This window comes from Heliangelus exortis, chromosome 1 (assembly GCF_036169615.1).
Source record: "Heliangelus exortis chromosome 1, bHelExo1.hap1, whole genome shotgun sequence".
Lineage (NCBI taxonomy): Eukaryota > Metazoa > Chordata > Aves > Apodiformes > Trochilidae > Heliangelus > Heliangelus exortis.
The window spans coordinates 97,940,837-97,955,874 of record NC_092422.1 but is presented as its reverse complement, the minus strand read 5'-3'; positions in this window follow the sequence as shown (position 1 = coordinate 97,955,874).

Here is a 15,038-nt window from a genome sequence, read left to right as displayed (position 1 = left end):
GAGACTCAAGAGTATGCTTGCTTACAACTGTGTATTTTTAAAGAAGCTTTTTAACAGGTTTTACTTCTCGTTTGCCTTTTTCAATAGTGGTGAAAACAACTAAAAGTTAAAGAGCAATTATATTTCTTTGCTAACAGGTTTTGAATTCAAATGTTTTAAAATGTACAACCCAGTAGGAGCCAGATTCCCTCATCATCTGTTTAATCTTCCATGTCAAACACAGGGGAAAAGGCACTCTTTCTAAGGTAAAAGCACAAGAAAATATTTCACTTGGGAAGATTGTCAAAGATATTTAAATTAAAATGAAGCAGCAAGGACTAGATTACCTGTTCTTTTAATTTCTTTTTTTTTCCAGTTTCTTAGATTCTGAAAATAATCCATTCTCGATCATAGGACTGAACATATTTTCATTTGCAATTAGTTGAATTTTTAGGTTGACTTGAATTTGGGTTGGTCTGTGCATTAGAGCAGAATTAAATATATGTGTTTTACTGTTTTAATATTTTGTATGAATTTAAGCCTGCAGCTAAATCATTACTGTACTGGTTTTGTTTTTAAAACCTTGCTTTTCACTGCAATAGGATAGCTGCTATCTTGGATTCACAATGCCTAGCACAAAACCTGTGAAAAAGTAACTGTGTAAGTAAAGTAATACAGTTCATATGGCTACCTAATAATAATCTTCAACTGAATTACATAAGAAGATGCTTCTCTCCAGTATGGGAATAGTGGGATTTTTATCTGCCTTTTTTCCATTTATAAAACAGAAGGATATTTTAACCCAAGTTCATTTACTAAATCACTTATGCCACCACTTAAATGCAAGAGGGGTTTCTTCCCCAGATGTTGCATCATGCTCTGGAGGTCCCATAAGGCACTGCAGTGTTACATTTGTGTGTGCTTCTCCTGCCCCCATGTGTTGCCTTTTTAGCTGATCTGTTGTATTGCTGCATTTTAACTGACTTTTTGGTAGTATCAAAAATAATGTTGTTTCTGCTTCAGGCTGCTGTAGCAGATCTGTTAGTTCCAAATTAGCAGAAGACAATGAGCAGGAGCAGAATTAATCCGAGCAAATGGAGAGGACTGATGGATTCAGTTTGTAGTGGTGATATTTTAAGGTCACACGAGATGCAAGGGAGTATAGACTGCACCTTCAGTACTGGGTCACTGTTGCTTTGTGACAATCTACTTCAGTGAGTAAGTGATGCAGTGAGTAGATTTGCTCTAGAAATCGTGTGAGTAGTCAGAAGCATATGTTTAATGTGCAAGCATTAAAAAAAAAATCTGCTTTAATTAAATATCTGTATTAAATATCTTATGGATTATTTTTAGGCTTCCCCAGTATGCATATGAAAGCTGCAGCTCCAGAAGGATGTCTGACATCAGTACTGCCCAGCAAACGTACAGGTCCATAAAGAGAGATGTAGTTGTTATTCTTCATTTTGTGGTATTTTTTTTTCTCAGACTAGTGAATCCTGATGTCTGTGGGAGACGTTGCATAAACACGAGAGTACTGATGAAAAAATGCACTTCTCTGTATAATAAATAACTTTATCTATGAGCACTTTCCAATACAAAAACACACCTTATTTTTTGCCAAACATATTCTGGTTTTGTGTCTGGAAGAATGCAGGAAAAACAGATACCAGTCATGGCACTGAGAGGAAAATGGTTGCATTTTTCCATGACTTGCTTCTGGAGAGGATATTAACACAGGTATTACAAAGTTCTTATTCAAAGAGGTGGTCTAGCAAAATGCAGTAAGTAGAAGTCAAAAGTAGAGTGATTCCTTCAGGTAAGATAATTATTTTTCTTGTGATTGATACCCAGTTTTCCTTTCTGTATTGTGTCCTTGAAGATCTTTGAAATCCTGACCTTGATGGATAAACTGTACGTGGAAAACATTCTTCATTACTAAGGAGCATCTTTCTTTGTTGGCAGACTAACAGTATAGGTAGAGTTTCCATCAGCAGAACAGTCCTGCTTGGTTCAGCTCTTCTATTTCAGTTTTGATCATTACAGGAGCAAAGCCACAAAATGTTTGCAGACACGGGTATTTCTTAACCACTCTGCCTGTCGTTACTACACAGATGTGTGCTCCAGCTTTGTTGTCATGCCTTTAAAGTCTGGGACTTGGCTACAAACTTTTCCAGCACCATAATTTTCACATCTTCCCTGTAAGTCCCAGCAAGAGACTTGCATTTCTCAAAGACAGGATCTTGAGGCAGCACTTGGAAAGAACAGCTTGACTTGCTTTTCTGGTGGTTGGTATCAACCCAAATCCTCTTCTCACAGTCTGAGAAACATGGTGAGCACGGCTTGTTTTCAGGATAGTGTACACTGAATGGATTCATCATGAATGTTAGAGATTTGGTCATCTGTAATCTATCGCTTCATATATCGCTTCTCTGTGTGCTTCTTTCATGCTGTTTTTATTCTGTATTTTTCTCCTGCCCTGTTGCTACCCACTTAAGTCACTGGACTCTGCAGGCTTTTTATTTTGTTCAGTTTTTGCTTCACTTTGAGCTGGTCTAACCACTGTGCCTTTGCTACCAGGTAGAGCTGGTGTGAAGGAACCAGGATTCTTCTGCTTCCCTCTTTAGTGGGCTCCAGTTTTCACCTCTTCCTGCTCCTGAGTGCTTTGCTTGGAACTGCTTTGGTGTGTGTGCTTGGGCAGGATCAGTGGGTCAAATAACACCGTGCACACGCCTGATACTGGGCAACTCAGCTTTTAAGAGTTATCTGTACCCTATTAGCTGGCTCATTCCCTCCTTACCCCCAACCAAAGTACTTTTGAAACCAAATAGACTATAATGTGCTTCTTAACTTAGGTAGGAATCAGTCGTTTGGCAAGGAGGGTTACAAGAGTCCTGAGGTAGCTACTAAATAATTATTAGCTCTGGTTAAAAGGGGCATGTAATAGCTTAAAATTAACAGCTTTAAATTAATCTGGTTTATGTGTTATTTCTGCTATTAAGACTGAATTACTTAGTTTTAAGTGGTGTGCAAAGCCTTACAATTGCTGTTTAAAAGCCCTCTATAAAGGGTGCTGTACAAAGAATGTTTAAAGGGAAGTGCTAGGCTATGAGTAATGTTGAGGGCACCTAAGTACTACAGTCCAATACCTCTTTGCAAAGTGTTTCCATAGTATTGTGGGGTTTGATCCGAAAAGATATGAGAGGCCTGTCAGCTGCAGGAACACTCAGAAGTATGAATGGGCAGGGAGATTCCTTCAGGATTTCTGTAGGGAGGGAGGGCGAAGGCTGCTGTGTTCCCTCACCTTGCCTTTGACCAACCCCAGGCTCTTTGCCCAGAGGAGACTCAGCACTTAGCAGCAATGTAGGTAAAGCTGGGTTTGAGCATGAGAGGTAGAGTGCAGGTCTCCCTTCTGCTGGAGAAGAGGGAGAGAAAATGGGAGCATTTTGGACAGAAGCACGAGAGACCATCCAGGCCATCCCATTTCTGGAAGGGGAAAGTGCCTGCTTTGCCACTCTTGGGTTTAGTGTCACACCTGTAAGCTCACCTCTACTTCTTTTTAGGTTCCTTCTAAGCCTCTCGTTTCTAGGGTTCTAGTATTGATGGATAAAGTGGTGTTCCTGCTTCCTAAATAGTGAAGAAGAGGATCCTCTACTGGACTCAACTATATCCAGCTCGCTCAGTCATTTCTGCTACACTGTAGTAAATAGAGTCATGGAAATGTATATCCTCTCTTCAAATTTGAAAGCATTTTCAGATTTCATCAGTTACTGCTTATTTTTCGGCTCCCTGATGAAGAGGTCTTTGCAGGACCTGACTTACTCCTCCCTTCACTAGTAATGCTTCTGCTGGGAAGGAGATTCCAGTAACAACAAACCTGTATGCTGCAACTTCACTAAAACTTAATTGGAATGAAACATAAACTTTGTCTTACACCCATCTCAAGTGGCATTAAGAACCACAGAATTTTAATGGAATAGCTCCTCTAGTGATCTGTTAGACTTGGCAGGAGACTTTGACACCAGCACAGCTTGCTGTCATGAAATAGTTTTCATGTTCTCCACAGCAATACCAAATGTCCTGACAGCATGTGCAGAAGCGTTGTGTAGATTACCAGATTGCATGTGGAAAACTACTACATGTTAAGTCACAGAGCTACAAATTTCAGTGTGGGGAGTAGGCTTTCTACACCAGAGAAAGATAAACACTCAGGTAAAATCGGTATCAGATTGACCACAACACAAACTGAAACTGAAACCTTTGGTTTCTGAAAAATCTGGCATGGTGACAGCCTAACAGTGTTAATACAGTTAATATACTTCACTTTCCTTTTTGTTCCATTTTGACCAAGCTCTTCCTTATCATATTACAGTATTTTGAAAGTTTGGCTAACCCTAAACTTATCCCTGAACTAGAAGTTTTCACCAGAGCACTCAGTCTATAGCTAATTATTTTTTTGAAAAGCTTTCCAGTTCAGTTCTCCAGCTGGCCTACATAGAAAATAATTTAAAACAAATGCATTAATGTGGAAAGCTTTTTTTGAAGTGTATAAAAGATGTATTATTGACAATGTTTTTATATTTCAGGTTTTATACTGCCTATGAGTTTTGTCTGGACTTAATTTGGTTTGGTTATATTCCTGTCATACTTTTAATGTTTTCTGGAGAGTGTATTGGTGTAAGGGATCACTTCAGAGCCTCTGACATCGTTCTGGGGAACAGGGCTCGCTGGGACCTGAAGTACATTAGTCCCACACTCCATTAAAACCATGAATGCTTCTGTCAGTGATGGTGACAGTGGTTTATCTGGAAAGGCCATGGAGTTTAAATCTCCAAGGGGAAAAGGATTCTGAAATATTTCACATTTTTTTCTGTCTACATAGATGTACTGAAAGTACCAAAGCCTGGCTCAGAGTGATGAGAAACTGCACGAGAACCCGGCTTCAGACAGACCTCAGGATGCTCTGCACTCAGGCACAGGACAAGACGTTCCTTTCCTACGAGGGGGGGACAGCTGCCCATGAGCTCCAGGCTTCGGCGCCCCGGCAGAGCCCTCCGGGGTAGCTCTGGGCACCCACCCTGGCTCTGGGGGAGGCAAAGGGCGGCTGCCTTACGCCGGGGACATGGGGGGGGTGAGGGGGTCCGCAGTTCTCTCTCGCCCTGCCCTCACAGAGACCTTTGGGCGGGAGGGACGGGACGGGACGGGAGGGGAAGGGAAGGGCAGGGGTGGGGGGGGGGGGGGGGCGAGGCAAGGCAAAAGGCAAGGCACGGCAAGGATGCGGTCACGCTCCGCTTTTTCCAGCATCTCGGAGGTGGGGCCGGCAGCAGCTCCGCGGCTCCACTCTCCATAAAACGGGTGCGACGGGAGGGTTCTGGGCAGGCCTGCTCCGTGCTTCCTTCTTGAACGAGCACCGAAGCCACTTAAGTCACAAAATGTTTTCAAAAATGATTTTTTTGTTGTTGGTGGTTGGTGTTTTTTCTTTCATTTTGGTTGGTTTTTTGGTTATTGGGGGATTTTGTTTGAAATTTTTTTGTGGTTTGTCTTTGTTTTGGGGGTTTTTTGTTTGGGGTTTTTTTTTTGTGGGCTTTTCTCTTGGTTTGGGTCAGAAGGCCTATTACACTATTGTTTAGTTTTTGTGTTCTGTTTTTCTCTGATGTCCCTTCACACCTGTCTCTGGCTTCAGCAGAGGAAAATAATTATATGCTTTTTGCTGCTGCCTTCATGCAAGGCAGAGCTATTGCTTTCTCTCTTTGGGCTGGAGATACGCTGCAGCTCTTAACACAGAAAGGCTGAGTTGGTACTCTGACTACTGTTAGAGTAGGCAGCTTCTCAGTAGTTTGTTCTCACAGCTGCAGTTAGTGTTACCATTCATACTAAACAGCTTTCTGATTTTAAAATGGTAAGTGATTGGTGGTACAAAATTTTTAGTCAAGTTCACTCTTTGTATTAGTAGCGATCCTGACTTTGGCAGGATGAGCCACCTCCCAGGAAGCATCCCTAGGAAACTGGTGGGGCTTTCTGAGACCCGGGGGTGCCTGTGAACAAGAGAATCACAGATCGTTTATTAGGAGATGTTTAAAAAATACCTGACATGAATTTAATCTTTCCACTCTGACGTTGTATGGTAAAGACACCTGATAAAGGTTTTGTTGGAGCTGTTTGGCTTGGCTTTGGTGTGTTTGTTTTTGTTTGGTTTTATTTGTTTATTTAAGTTACTAGGACAATAGTTATTACCATTGTTTTTAAAGGATGCTATTGGTGTCTGGCAGGAAAGAGCCTATGAAAGGATGGATGGGATTTCAGGGGATACCTAGAGCCAGTTATTATCTAGTAAATGGATTAGCTACTAATTGACAATTTTCTTGCCTGTTTGGAAACATGTGAAGAAGCAATTGTGAATAAATACAGGATGATCTGACTTGTTCTAATTTACAAAGGAAAAAGTCCCCAGACATACTTGAGTGAAGAAATAAAATCGCTGTCTGTAATTTTAGGCACCGTGTTTTAACTGCTGCTGTTCTTAGCAAACATGATTTGCCTCCGTGTGGCACTCTAGCTGCTCCAAAAATAAGAGTTTTGTCTGCCATTCTCGCTAACTAGAACATTCTTGCTACCTTCTTGATCAGCATCATGGTACTTCAGTTGTTGGCACTGGTACAGCAGTGGTACTGGTGTGAGGGTTGAGCTTTTCTGCTGCATTTGAACTTGATCTGAAGAAGGCATCGTCGCAGTGCCTACCTGAAGCCAGAGGTGATTGGAGGTCTCCTGCATCCTATTTGGTGCTTAAGCAGGAGTGAAGAAAGAATTAATCTTTATTACATTCACCTAGTTAAAGATGCAGTAGGCAGACCAAAGATTACTTTATCTAATTAGCCTCTCTAATTGGATTTTAAAAAATTATTAACCTTTTATATAAGCTCACCAGAGTGGTTATGTCAGCATAGCACTGAGCTCGTTTTCAGACGGCTGTCGGATCCACTTGCCGGGCTGACAGGCAGAGGGCAGCCAAGCGTCGGGTTCCTCCTTCGTGATGGGAGGGCAGAAAAAAAGCATCTGTGGCCCCGGCATCAAGTGTACGAGTGCAACTTCTCAGCAGGTAATGCTGGGCTGGGTGCGTGCCCAAAGAGCTCTCTGCCTTACCTGCTGCATCACCTACCACTAATGAAACTGGATGGGGTTTTGCGGGGAGGGCAAATGTAGAAAACTCTTTCCAACTCCTTTTTTCTGTCCTTTGACTCCATCTTGCCTTTGTGTTGGCCTTTCCTGTGGCACATAGTGCAACATTTAATCTCACAGGCAGTAGGGAGTCTCTTCTACACAAAGCCTTGAGATGCACGTTGCAGAGTACCAAAAATGACTGCCCAAAGTTGTGGTGGGGTCAGGAGCTACAAATCAGCATAATATTTGATGGACATACTGGGATGTATGATTAGACTTTTAAAATTTCTGGACCAAGACTGTTACCAACTTTTTCTTTCTTTGATGAATTTAAGTGTTGCTCATTTTTAGCCACTACCTTGTACCATTTTTTTTTGTTTGTTTTGTTTTTTTGTTTTTTTGTTAAAGCCTTTGTGTTGTAAGATTCCAGAGCTCAGAAGTGTTCAGTGAGTGGCTTTTTACATGGCTACCATGGATCACTGTTTGCATAAACAGCAGCAGCCACTTGGATACCAATGCAAAACAACCTTGCTGGAATGGCCATTTAGTGGCAACCAGTCACAGGACCCAGCTTTTAGTCCTTATTTAGTTGTACTTCTCCTGCAGGAGAGGGGGGAAAAGAAAAGCTTGCTGTCATCACTTGTGTCAGAGTTAGGTCCTTTCCAGTCTGGTGAGTGGTAGCAGATCAAACCACAGTGTGAACTCCCCTTGGGAGTAAGTGGCATTAGAAGCCTGAGACAGCTCCATCTCCACAATCCCGGAAAAGTTCAGGAGAAAGCAAACTGAATTTAGAGTCACTGCTCCCGTCTTAGTTGTGCTGCAGAAACCAGAGAGGTTCAGAGAGGAGAGGTTTGGTTTTCATTCAGCTGATACTTGCAAAATTCCTTGACATTGAGCTGTGAAATAGCTAGGCAGCACCCCAACTCTGTTGCCTTCCCAGAATTTCTGTTGTGGAACATATTTGGAAGATGAGGCTTTAGCTGTCTTTCGTCCTGTTAGTCTTCTGGTGCTAAGTGCTTCTGGTACTCTTTTTAAAATAAGAATAATATCAACCACCTCTCTGACAATATTTTGCTTTACAAACTAGTGCTGATTGTATTCCTGTAATTCCCTCCTCCAAATCTTGGAGGTAAATACCCTTCTTGATTTCAGAGTGGAGGAACATGAAGTTTTGAATCCCAGTTCTGGATTTTACCTCTATAATCACAGAGTGCACAGAACAATGTGAAACATATGGAAAGTGTGATTTATCTTATCATTTTCTCTAGCAGTCTCAACTGCTTTTTCTAAAATTCTATTCAGCAATTTGAGGAAAAGTTTTAGGGGGCAGAACAGTACAAGTTAAAAAGTCTTTGGAAAAGGAGTGTCAAAACTAGCAAAACACATAACAGCAGCAATATGAAGCTTTGAATGTATTGCTGCTGTGCTTTTCATAACTGGTATACTGATGCTGATTGCTGCCTCTGTATAAGTAATAGTATAATTTATTTTGAGAAAATAGTATTAGAAAAGAAATACTGTTATTCTGACATCAGGAGTGACCAAAACAATGGGGTCGTTAAATCATTTCTGCAAAAGAATCTGGACTTTCCAAATCATGTTCTGGTTCTCTGGTTACTTTTTTTTTTTCCTGGCGTGAGGAGGAGGAGAAGATGGGGAGGCACAAGAAGAAGTGTTTAAATCTGGTTGTCTCCTATGAATGTCTACACAATCAGGGTGTTTTTGTTTGTTTTACGTATTTAAGTCTGTAAAACTATAAGGAAGCATGGTACAAGAGAGAATAATCATGATCAGTACATCTATGTCTATGCCTTTTAGGGTGAACTTTCAAAACAAGCCCTACTACAGTAAATATTTTTGTATTATTGCTGTTGGGGGACAATAATTTCTTTAAAGTTTCCTTGAAAATTCAAATGCTTTCTAGGAGATGAAAAAATGTTTAAGCACTAGGATATATAAAATGCTATCTACTCTTCTTTAAAAAAACAAGAATGTGAACTATAAAGATGTTGATGAATGTGTCCCTCTTACATAGATCTGCCAGTTTTGATCATGCCTAAACAATGTTTGTGCACTGTTTTATGGTAGTTATGTGAATTTACCTACCTTTCTTGCAAGAATGAAGTGAAGGAGAGCTGTAACTGTACTGTTTTAAATACTGATGGTGGGGTTTTCTTGTTTTTTTTTTTTTTAATTATTTTTGGGGTTTTTTTTTTTTTTTTGTTTGTTTGTTGGTTTGTTTTTTTAAGTGCTCACTTGGGCATCTGAAAGTCAGACTTGTCATGTTATTAGATACTGACTTGTTAGAGCATCAGTCAGTCTTTTAAGACATTGAGGAGTTGAAGCATGTAGGTTTGGGAAGCACTGTACCCTTGTCTATGATTCTGTGTTTTACTATTACTTTGAACATCTGGTGATAATATTCCTTAAAAAAGGTTAAATTTTCATTTATATTTGTATTTTCAGAGGACTGAGGGGACGCATGAGGAAGAATGGAGCTGTTCTAAAGAAAGATAGCTTGCTCCTCTGAGGAAAGTTTTTTCTTGATCATCTCATACGAGTTTATGTTAACAGCATAAGCAGCCAACTTTTGTTCTCACATGCTTCAAGTAAGACATCTTAGGGAAGTGGTTTGATTTTTTTGTTTAAAATGAGATGGAACTGGGCATTTCTTTCTTATCCTCAGAAGAACAGTCATATACTTGCTTATTTTCTGCTAAGGTAAAACTACTTTGGAGTGTTTGCCATGGATCAGTGAACCTGATTATGGTATTAAAATAGCACAATTTAGTGTAATTTCTACTATGAGCAATCTTTCAATAATGCTTTTATTAAATTATCTTACGATTTAGGATTATAGATCACATTACAATATTTTGTTTAATTGTTGCATATACACACACACATCATCCCCCACAAACTGTTTTGTAGGGTGTCACATTCTTTGGGACAATTTCAAGAGAAAGACTTTTTTTTGCTTAAATGTTTTGTATGGCGTTGAGATTGTCTGGTCTGTTTTTTTCAGTTTTTCCCTCCAGCTGGAGTCTTTACTCTATGAGGGACTCTTTCCTTGTTGAGGCAGAGCTAAATGAATCCTATAATTCTGGGAGAGATTTAGTGTATTGGTGAGCAGTGAGCCCTTATATTGCTGGTAGCCTTGGAAAAAGATAGCTTGGTCCTGTAAGACTGAAGGCTGCAGAGTGGCAGAAGCTGGGAGTGTATAGTAGAGGGAAAATCCACAATGTTCTTGCCTCCATATTTCCCCTAGAATTCATTACTGGATAGTGTCAGAGGCAGGATATGGTGCTGGAAGAGCCTTGCCCAGCAGAGCCTTCTTTATTTTTCTGTTACCCAGCACACCTGAGCTTTCTTGACTGTCTTACACTGTGACATGAAGGGTCCTCTGCTGTGCCTTAGGATCCATCCAGAAGGGTTAGGATGGGAAGCCACCCTGCTTTGGACCTTCTCTGGTAATTTCTTTCCTGTATCTGCAAGAGCAGATGCAGCTGAGTTCAGCCTTTTCGTGCCATTTACTGGCCCTCTATCAGCAAGTGAAAAACATTCCCTGTTCAGGTGCTGGGGTAGGAAAGAATAGAAAATAGTTGAAGCACAAAACTTCTTTGGCCAGCTGCTGTTTGCAGTGCCTCTCAGCAAAAGACATTTGGTCTCTTTCTCCTGCCTATACCAGGGCTGAAATTTAATTTGAATGTCCTCTAGCCATGCAATACCCCTGGGAATGGATCCAGTAGAACAGCCTGCATCAGGTCTGTACCAATTGTAGACCTCTGTAGTCTGAACGAGCTTTAACTTCATTAGTACAGCATAATTAGCAGAAACACTGAAATGCAATTTTTAAAGAATGCTGGTTCTGGAGCTTTACCTCACCTAAAGCCTTGCAAGGCTTTTAGTGTCCTGACAAGCAATCTGTCAGGGCAGGAATGTTGAGTGCATTCATTTTTTACTTCAGTTCTTTTCTTACAGGAGCTCAAATGACTCCACTGAAACTCTGGCATTTATCGAAGACAAAATTAGGTCAGAAGAGAGCAGAGAGGTACTTAACTGAAAAGAGATAAATTCATCCTTAGAAGGAAAAAAAAAAAATCTTAAGCTGCAAACTTGGGTTTGTCTCTTCCACATAAGGTAAGATTTTTCCTAAGGGATTTTCTGGCTAAGCTGACAGGATCTTTGATATAAATGTACTATCAAGTTCTATAGGAAGAATATTAAATATTTTCTGTTGAGCTATGTAACTTCAAGTAACTAAAGAACATGTTTTTTTCCCAAAAGGTAAACAAAAGCAGCCTGAGGAAGAATCTGTAGTGGTTTGGTCTTATGGTTACTGCCCAGTGATGCCAGCTGCTGAGCATGTTTAGGTAGCAGCAAGAGGGGTGGGATTTATTTGTTCTTATTTTGCAGGACCTTAGTACTTGTGTTCTGGCTTATTACCAGTCTGATGATAAAGATGATGTATTAAAAACTGATTCTATGTATGACTGGCTCAGTACTGGTATGACATCTTCCAATGTGAAAAATTATAATGTTCTAATTGAAATTTAAAGAAACAAATGTTAGCCTCTTTGGTGTAGAACATATTCCTTAACTGCATAGTGCTCTTATAGATCTTTTCTACAAGGATTCTTCTCTTATAAAACTTTTTGTAAGCAATTGATTCTCCTGTAGAATTTGCTACCTAAAGCCACCACACTATTCCCCTTAACAATAAACTGAGTAACTCTGGGTAAACTACTCCAGATATATCAGTTATTCTTGATACAATGAAAAAGAATAATTAATTGAAAGCTTTCTTACAAACAACCTACACATTTCTGCAAGTGGGGAATCAACTGGCTCACAGAGAATCATCCGCTGCATCTAATTTTTAATAGTCCCAGTGAATCAGTCTTTTTCAGCAGAGAGGATGTGGGGAAGCATACTGGGAAGTGCAGGCAGGCTACATGAGGTGGTGGTTTCTGATGATTTTTCTAGTGGTTATAATGTGTTATAACACACACTATGTACTGGTCCTACTTACCTTTTCTGATGTGACTGAATTCCTTGAGGCTCCTCACATCTGCAGTTTTGTGAGGCCAATGCCTTAGTGTGTCACCTACACACAGTCTTCTGGGTAAGAACAAAGGGGTACCTGGGTGCAAGCTTCTGCAAGGAACAAGGTAAGGCAGAAGCTGTTCTGTTGTTTCCTGATCAGGAGAAAGAACTTGTCAGAGCCCTGGCCACCAGCCTACAACTCTGACAGTGAACAGCCGGGTTGAGCAGTGACCCCTAAAATATTTAAATACAGCATGAAGCAAGTCAGCAAAACACATGTGGTTCCAGATGTTCTGTGGTTTGTGTCAAATCAAGGTTATGAACAAAGTCCCCATGTTCCAACTGTAAAATACCTGAATAGAAGCACCTCCAAAATTTGATACCCGTACCCTAAGACTGAAGCCTCATAATTGAGGCTAAGTTTAGCAGAAAAACATCTAGTCCTATTTGTTTGAATACAAAGTACATATTCATTTAAAAAAATGGATACATAGCTGAATGAAGAGCTTGTTTTTCTTCATCTTTTAGCAAAACTTTATGTGGGAGTGTACTGCAGCCTCCCAAAATGTATTTGACGAAACTAGTATGTGTTTGTTCATCTCTTATCACGAAGTCATTTCTGATAATAGCTTAACTTTTAATAAAACCAACTTATGCATTTTTTTTTTGGTAAATAATTTTAACAGACTTTTAAATATTTATGTAAGACCATTTACTGCATTTGCAGATGTATCTTTGTGTGTCAGACTGGATTTTTTAGCTAATTTATTTTAATAATTATTATTCTTATTTAGCACATCCCATAGTAAAATCAAATCCTGAAAGGTAAGGACAGACTTTTTATAAGGTTGGTAAATCAAAGTTAATACATTAAGATCCTACTGTCATTGCTAGAACATATAATGAAACAGCTTCCAAAGAATTATCACATCTGCATATGGGAAGAAATAAATCACTGAGATAGAAAGAACAAGACCTTCTTTATGTCCTTGTAAATAACATGGAAAATCTGAAGATTTGCCTGGGAGCCAATGTAAAAGAAAAATCTAGTTTAATGTGCTGACCTGATTCTGTATCTCTTAGTAACCTTGCTGTAAGGTGTTAAATCAGATGCAGCATATTTGAGGACCTCATAGAAAGCATTATGCATAATGAAATGTTTTAAATGAATGCAGAAAAAATACTGGTAATATTGAGTTTGGGCTTGTGGTGGTAGTGGTGGTTTTCTTTCAAATATGGCAAACTATATATATACCTATATAGATATAGTGTGCATATGTATACTGTATATACACCAAAATGCTTGTTTTGACATGTCACTTAAATTTAAAAGAAGAAAGACCTGTCTCTGTACATTCATATACATACATATGTGTATGCACATACATTTTATTTGCTTGAGATCAAAGATAATGATTGTTTTCTTGAGAATAATACACTGAATTTAACATGACATTTACAGACTTAATGATATTTTTCAGCTAGAGCGACCCCGTAAAATAATGGCTATTATTTTCTTCAGGGTTGATGAAAAGAAATATATTGAAACACCTCTACTGTGTCTTAAGTATCAGCCCTGTTAGGTGCCAGAGCTTAAAAGCAAGACTGAGAAAATCAGGCTGTTAGGTCTCATTAGGCAGTAGTACATATGCAAAAAAACCCCATGATAATGCATATTGCAATAGTTCAGACTAAATCCTTTCTCCGATACCAAATGAACATAGTGTTGAAGCATATTTCTCTTTGAAATAGTCCCAAAGTGCAGTTGCTTAGGGGCTATAAAGTGCAATCATTTGAGACAAGTCAAATGTCTCTTTTGAAGTGCCAAAATCTACTTTGTTTAAAAACAATATTCTCAAAACGGAAGATAAAGTTCAGAGTCTTCTGCAAGAGAGCTTCAGTGCAATCTGTATTTAGAGAAAAGTCACTGTGGTTTAGAGTGCGAGTGACTTTTGCTGTACTAAAGGGAGGTGCAGGGCTTCCAGTTTCAGTGTTTGCCTTTCAGCAATTGTCAGCTCCTGATATTTAGACCCAGAAGCCCGGGGGCTTAAATATTTAAAGTAACATTAAGCCATGTTCTGGATGTTGTGAGCAGTCTTTCTTATTCCTGTTGCAATGCTAGTCTTTAAAGGTAAGCAAGCTCTTTCAGAAGAGCTTAAAAACACCTTCCCCCATCCCCTCCGTCTTCCCAGGGCCAAATAACTTCGCTCCTTGTTTTCTCTACCTCTTGCCTCCCAGCGGCGCAGGGGCAGGGGGGGTTCAGGGTCAGTTCCCCACACGGAGTTTCTGCCGCTCCTTCCTCCTCAGGGGGAGGACTCCTCACGTTCTTCCCCTGCTCCGACGCGGGGTCCCTCTCCCGGGAGAGTCCTTCAGGAACCCCTGGGACACGAGTCCCTCCCACAGGTGCAGTCCCTCAGGCACAGACTGCTCCCGCCTGGGCTGCACACAGAGTCACGGCTGCTGCGGGAGCAGTCACCTCCTCTCACACGGGGTCTTACACGGCTGCAGAGCCACATCTGACCCTCTGTGCTCTTTCAGGGGCTTTTTCACAGGGGCACAGCTGCCCTCTCACCACAGGCTGCAGGGGATCCTATGCTTGGGCACCTTCTCCCCCTCCTTCCTCACTGCCCTCGATGCCTTTGCTCATGTATTACTATCACCTCCCCCTCTCCTCTGACCCTCAGGTCTTAGAGAAACTTCCTTTTACCTTTCTTAAATATGTTAATCGTAGAGGCACCACCATTGTTGCTGATTTACTTGGCCATGGCTAGAGGTCAGTCCATTTTTTGGAGCCTGGGGAGCTTCCAGAAGCTTCTCAGAGGAGACAACTCCGTGAAGCCCCCCTCTGGTACCAAAGC